At 41.6% G+C, this 6000-nt stretch overlaps 1 non-coding gene across 1 annotated transcript; it reads right to left on the bottom strand.

Moving 5' to 3' along the window:
• Positions 1-923: 923 nt before the first annotated feature.
• Positions 924-1030, bottom strand: LOC145590319 (small nucleolar RNA R71). The gene has a single exon (XR_014101947.1). It is a non-coding gene; the product is annotated as a small nucleolar RNA R71 (small nucleolar RNA).
• Between the last annotated feature and the right edge of the window lie 4970 nt (positions 1031-6000).

Below are 6000 nucleotides of genomic sequence, written 5' to 3'. Positions count from 1 at the left end.
AATCTCTCCCTAGCTTTAGTTGACTTGAACTAGCACTTGTTACATAAAACCAAACCAATCTCGACTTCATTTAGCTTATTTATGCGGTAGTATCTCGGTGGTTGATTCAACGCCTCTCTTGGGTTCGACCCTTTCTTACCCTTGCTATTAGCTAGTGAGACCAAGATAGGACTTTATCTTTGGTAGGCTCAACGACGGCCTATCAAATTTTGGCGCAGTTGCCGGGGAGGCAAAGTCACATTGAATGTATTATTGTTGAATGAGTCTAAGTGTGTATATTTGTATCATAATTTTTCTTATTTATTTTTGTATATTTGTGTTTTCAACTTGTGATAGTCATTGCTAACGTTTTTCTTAGCTTTGTTTGACCTTGCATGACACGGAAGAGTAAGCAATCACCGCTTATTCCCGTTGATCCAGAGTTAAATAGGACTTTGAGAAACGTGAGGAGGCTTTTGCAAGGCACACCCGAGTTCTCTATTGTATATTCGGATTCCGATCCGGAGGAAATCTTTGCAACCAACGAAGAAGATAACATGGGTGATAACAATCCTCCTCCACCATTGTTACGAGATTATGACCACCCCAATGCCTTCACACTTCAGAGTGGCATACGTCTCCCTACTACGAATGCAAATAATTTTGAGCTTTCACCTCAACTCATCCGTATGATACAAGGTGATCAATTTGGTGGGAGTTTTCATGAGTGTCCTTTTGCTCATTTGGACAACTTTCTCGAATTGTGCACAACCATCAAGCAAAACAACATCATGGAAGAGTTCATCCGTATGCACATGTTTTAATTCTCCTTCCGTGACAAAGCAAAGCATTGGTTGAGAACGGTAGAAGAGGGATCATTGACCACATGGGATGAAGTCACTAGAGCTTTCCTTGGAAAGTATTGTCCACCCGAAAAGGCCGCCGAACTAAGAAGGAAAATCACCAATTTCAACCAAGAGATTGATGAAACCTTAAGTGAAGCTTGGGAGCGTTTCAAGGACTGCACTAGAAAATGCCCACATCATGGTTTCACATCATGGATCATTGTTCAAAGCTTTTATGATGGCCTTACTCCTACTTCAAGGGCCAACCTTGATAACGGGGCCGGTGGTAGCCTTAAAAAGCTATCGGTAGATGATGCATACAAGATGATTGAAGAAGTGGCAAAGCACTATGCATACGGAGGTGATAGACGGCAACCTCAAGCAAAGAAGGGCGGAATCCTCGACCTTAGTGCAATAGACCTTATTGCATCAAAGTTCGACATGCTAGCTCACAAGCTAGATCAAGCCACCCTTACATCTCCAAGCTCTTCTTCACAACAAGTCATGTCTTGTGAAACTAGTGGAGGAAATGATCACTTGTCCTCCTATTGCAACTCAACTAACCAAGAACAAGCTGCGGCTATTGGGAAAAGAAACGATCAATACTCTCAACCCTACAATCAAGGTTGGAAACCCTAACAAAACACGGGTTGGAAACAACAAAATCAAGGCCCCCCTCAAAACCAATACAACCAATCTCATCCACAAAACCAACAAGCTCCCTCAAAAGCTTGGTGACCCCGGTAGCTATGCAATACCGGTGAAGATTGGAGACTTAGAGGCTATGGATGCTTTATGTGATCTTGGGGCAAGTGTGAGTTTGATGCCCTATTCTATTGCTAAGAGTTTGAAAGTGGGAGACTTGAAGCCAACAAGAATGTCCTTACAATTGGCCGACCGCACGGTTAGGCTACCTTTGGGAATTCTTGAAGATGTACCGGTTCAAGTTGGAAGAGTATTTGTGCCATGTGATTTTGTGGTAATGGAAATGGAAGAAGATACTACGGTGCCCCTAATCTTGGGAAGACCGTTTTTGAACACCGCGGGTGTTGTGATTGATATAAAGCAAGGAAGATTGACCTTGAATGTGGGAGATGAGAAAATATCATTTTCATTCCCACAAACATTGAAAAAGCCATTGTATGATGAAGTTCATAGAGTTGATACATTGGAAAGGGACTTAGAGAAGTTCCAAGAAAATTTGTTTGAAGGAGATCCTTTACAAGCTATCCTAACGGGAGGCTTAGTTGAGGAAGGTGAAAAAACGAGGGGGTATGATCTTTTGCTCAACCAACCTTTAGTCCACAACAAAAAGAAAGTGAAAGTGCTTAATGTGGAGGTAAAAGAGGAGAGGACTACGCCTCCTCACAAGGTTGAACTTAAACCCCTTCCTCCTTTACTTAAATATGCTTTTCTTGATGATAGTGAGAATTATCCCGTTATTGTCAATGCTAAACTTGATGATACCTCTCTTGGGAAACTCCTAGTTGTTTTAAGGGAGTATAGAGGTGTCATTGGGTACAAAATTGATGACATTAAGGGGATAAGTCCTACTATATGCATGCATAAGATTTTACTTGATGATGATCATGCTTCCTCGATTGAGCACCAAAAAAGGCTCAATCCAAACATGAAGGAAGTTGTGAAAAAAGAAGTTTTAAAACTTCTTGAAGCGGGCATAATCTACCCTATCTCCGATAGTAAGTGGGTTAGCCCGGTTCAAGTTGCGCCTAAAAAAGGAGGCATGACCATCATCAAGAATGATAAGGGTGAGACCATTTCTACAAGGTCGGTCACCGGGTGGAGGATGTGTATTGATTATCGAAAATTGAATAAGTCCACCCGGAAAGACCACTTCCCACTCCCCTTCATCGATCAAATATTGGAAAGACTAGCATCACATAGTCACTATTGTTTCTTGGATGGATACTCGGGATTCTTCCAAATCCCAATCCAACCCGAGGATCAAGAGAAGACTACATTCACATGCCCTTTTGGCACCTTTGCTTATCGAAGGATGCCATTTGGACTTTGTAATGCACCTTCCACATTTCAAAGGTGTATGATGTCTATTTTTTCCGACATGCTTGAATCATCAATTTAAGTATTCATGGATGACTTTTCTGTTTTTGGTTCATCTTTTGACATTTGCCTTTCAAATTTGATTAAAGTATTGAAAAGATGTCAAGAGGTGAACTTAGTTTTGAATTGGGAAAAATGTCATTTCATGGTAGAAGAAGGAATTGTTCTTGGTCATGTAATTTCTAGTAGGGGCATTGAATTAGATCGTGCCAAAATTGAGGTCATTGAGCGCCTCCCACCCCCTGCAAATGTGAAGGGGATAAGGAGCTTTCTTGGACACGCGGGTTTTTACCGCCGGTTCATAAAGGATTTTTCAAAAATCGCAAAGCCGCTCACTCAATTGCTGGTAAAGGATGCCCCTTTTGTGTTTACTAATGATTGTTTGCTAGCATTTGATAGGTTGAAGGAGGCATTGATTTCGGCTCCTATCATTCAACCCCCTAATTGGGAGCTTCCTTTTGAGCTTATGTGTGATGCTTTGGATTTTGCCATTGGGTCCGTTCTTGGACAAAGGAAGGATAAGAAGCTCCATGCTATCTACTACACTAGCAAAACTTTGGATGATGCACAAAGGAATTACACAACCACAGAAAAGGAGTTTATAGCCATTGTTCATGCAATTGAGAAGTTTAGGTCATACTTGTTGGAATCTAAAGTCATAGTCTTCACCGACCATGCGGCCTTGAAGTACCTCTTGTCCAAGAAGGAACCAAAGCCAAGATTGATACGGTGGGTCTTGCTCTTACAAGACTATGACATTGAGATTAGGGACAAGAAGGGTGCCAAAAATGTGGTGGCCGATCATCTTTCACGGTTGCCTATCCTTGTAGGTGATCTTGATAACTTGCCAATCGACGATTCATTCCCGGATGATCAACTATTTGCTATTCTCTAAGGACCAGCACCATGGTTGCGGACATTGCAAACTACTTGTCTTGCTCTATTCTCCCTCCCGACTTCTACTATCAATAAAAAAGGAAGTTTCTTCATGATGTTCGCCAATACTTTTGGGACGACCCCTTGCTCTTCAAACAAGGTGTTAATGGCCTTTTTAGAAGGTGAATCCCGGATAATGAAATTGAAGATGTTATCACAATGTGTCACTCCTCACCTTATGGAGGACATATGAGTGCCAACAAGACCTTGGCGAAAATATTGCAATGCGGTTTCTTTTGGCCAACAATGTTCAAAGATGTGTGGGGTGTGGTGAAAGCTTGTGACCGGTGTCAAAGAACCGGTAATATTTCAAAAAGAAATGAAACACCTTTGAACAACATCCTTGAACTTGATATTTTTGATGTATGGGGCATCGATTTTATGGGGCCGTTCCCGAGCTCTTTTGGGAACAAGTTCATTCTAGTGGCCGTCGATTACGTATCAAAGTGGGTGGAAGCGGTTGCATCTCCTACTAATGATGCTAATGTTGTGGTCAAGCTCTTCAAAAGAGTAATTTTTCCAAGATTTGGAGTGCCCCGGGCTGTGATTAGTGATGGAGGTTCACACTTTGCATAGTGATCCTTTCAAGCTCTCCTTGAGAAATATGGTGTGAGGCACAAGGTGTCATTAGCTTACCACCCCCAAACAAGTGGTCAAGCTGAAATTTCAAACCGGGAGGTAAAAATGATCCTTGAGAAAACGGTGGATAGGTCTAGAAAAGATTGGTCTACAAATCTTGATGATGCTCTATGGGCCTATCGCACCGCGTTCAAAACTCCTATTGGCACCACACCATACAAGCTTGTTTATGGGAAGTCATGCCACTTGCCGGTAGAACTTGAGCATCGGGCTCATTGGGCTATCAAAACATTGAATTTCGACCTTCAAAGCGCCGGTGAGAAGAGGTTGCTTGACCTCCACGCCTTGGAAGAATTAAGAATGGATGCATATGAGAGTGCAAGGATTTACAAAGAAAAGACCAAGGCTTGGCATGACAAGCATATTAGCAAAATGGAGTTTAAGGAAGGTGATAAGGTCCTACTTTTCAATTCCCGGTTGAAGTTGTTTCCGGGTAAGCTTAAGTCAAGATGGAGTGGACCTTTCACCGTTAAGAAGGTGTTTCCATATGGAGCGATAGAAATCTCAAATAACAATGGTGAACCGTTCAAAGTGAATGGCCAAAGGCTTAAGGCATACTTTGACGGTTTTGTGCATGAGGAAGCCAAGGTTGTTCACCTTAATGAGTTTGATGTTCCCTACTCTCATTGATCTCGCAATGTCGTCAAGCTAGTGACGTTAAAAGAGCGCTTCCGGGAGGCAACCCGAGTTTCTCAACTCTCTCTCTCTCTCACAAACTATTATTTAATTTCCATCACTCTTACTATTACTAACTTTTCTCTCAATGTCTTTTGTAGGTGTTGATGAAAAGAAAAGTAAGAAAAGGTTTTTGTGGAAGTGAAGTAGTAGATAATAATAATAATAATAATAATAATAATAATAATAATAATAATAATAATAATAATAATAATAATGGTAATGATAATAATCTTATTATTATTATGCCTTACTATTACTATTATTAAAAAAAAAAAGGGGAAAGGATCGTGTAGCATCAGGTCTGCACGGACGTGCAGAGCATCGCACGTCCGTGCAGAGGCAGTCAGAAGCAATCAGAAATTTTGATATAAATTTCTCCAGATTGGCACGGACGTGCCAAATTAAGCACGTCCGTGCAAGGTGGCTAAGCACGTCCGTGCTGAACAAGTCAGTATGTTATCTAAGTTTCTGTCTGAGGCTGCATGTCCGTGCCAAATTACGCACGTCCGTGCAACGTCGCACATCTGTGTCGCATATTGCACGTCCATGCCAAATAAATCAGTACCCTACCCACGTTTCTGTCTGAGGCTGCACGTCCGTGCCAATTGTTTCACGTCCGTGCCGCCCCGAAAATGGCTGGCAGCAGCAAGGTTATAACGAAAAAAAAAAATTTCACTCATTCTTATTTCTCTATCTCACGATTCTCACTCCTCCTCTCTTTAAAACTCTTACTTCCTCCTTCAAAACCCACTCAATTCTCCATTCTCACCCAAATCCTCACCCAAATTCAACAATTTTCTCCAAAATCTTCACTCCATTTCAACATTTTCACAATCTACTA

Source organism: Chenopodium album, chromosome 17 (assembly GCF_948465745.1).
Source record: "Chenopodium album chromosome 17, dcCheAlbu1.1, whole genome shotgun sequence".
In the NCBI taxonomy this organism is placed as follows: domain Eukaryota; kingdom Viridiplantae; phylum Streptophyta; class Magnoliopsida; order Caryophyllales; family Amaranthaceae; genus Chenopodium; species Chenopodium album.
Note: the sequence above shows the minus strand (reverse complement) of the source record. Positions and strands in the feature narration are given on the sequence as shown.